The following is a 751-nucleotide window of genomic DNA, read 5'->3' as shown; positions in this document are numbered from 1 at the left end:
ACAGGGGGTGGGAAAAAACATTTTTACAGTATAGGCCGATCACACGTCTAATTTTTACTGACATTACCAATAAAAATTGGAGAACTTTTTGAGAATATACATTCAGGGAAGGGTCTGAGCAGATAGCTTACACAGAAAAAAATCATGGAGAACACTTTAGTATTACTAAAAGTCTTTTTAGGCTTAAAAGGTTTAAAAATGATGAGTTATTCTAATTCTTGGGAAACAGAGAAATGTCTTCTCACTTAAAAACTGGCCAGAAAGTTGGTGATTGTTTTAACTAAGCCTAGAGGCACAAAAGGATAAGATTTCCTTAATGAGCTACTTACTTTCACTTGCAAGCTGTATAATTCTCTAGGTTCAAATTTTCTTTGAAAATGAGTAATCAAGCATTTTCTTCTTACCCAAAGCAGGGAGGGAAGATCATATATGAAAAGCCTGAGGTAGCTTTTGAGATTCAAGAATCTGCTGCTATGGCCTGGTGAGATCATGACCCTGTACTAGGCAGGCTTGCTGCCATCTTCTGGTCCCTTACATCCTTCCAACAAACCAAAGTTCATCATGTTTAGCAACTGCTATGCTCCAACTCAACTTTGACTTAGCTACTTCATACTCTAAACCCCAGAGAACAGGTCTACAGTACAGGCTCAGTGTGAGAGACGGACAAAATACAAACATCATGAGCAGAGTAACATGTAAGCCATAAGACTAGTCCAGAGTAAGGTGGAAATGAAATCAATTACAGACAGGA

Source organism: Marmota marmota, unplaced genomic scaffold, assembly GCF_001458135.2.
Source record: "Marmota marmota marmota unplaced genomic scaffold, marMar, whole genome shotgun sequence".
Classification (NCBI taxonomy): domain Eukaryota; kingdom Metazoa; phylum Chordata; class Mammalia; order Rodentia; family Sciuridae; genus Marmota; species Marmota marmota.
This window is presented reverse-complemented; position numbering follows the sequence as displayed.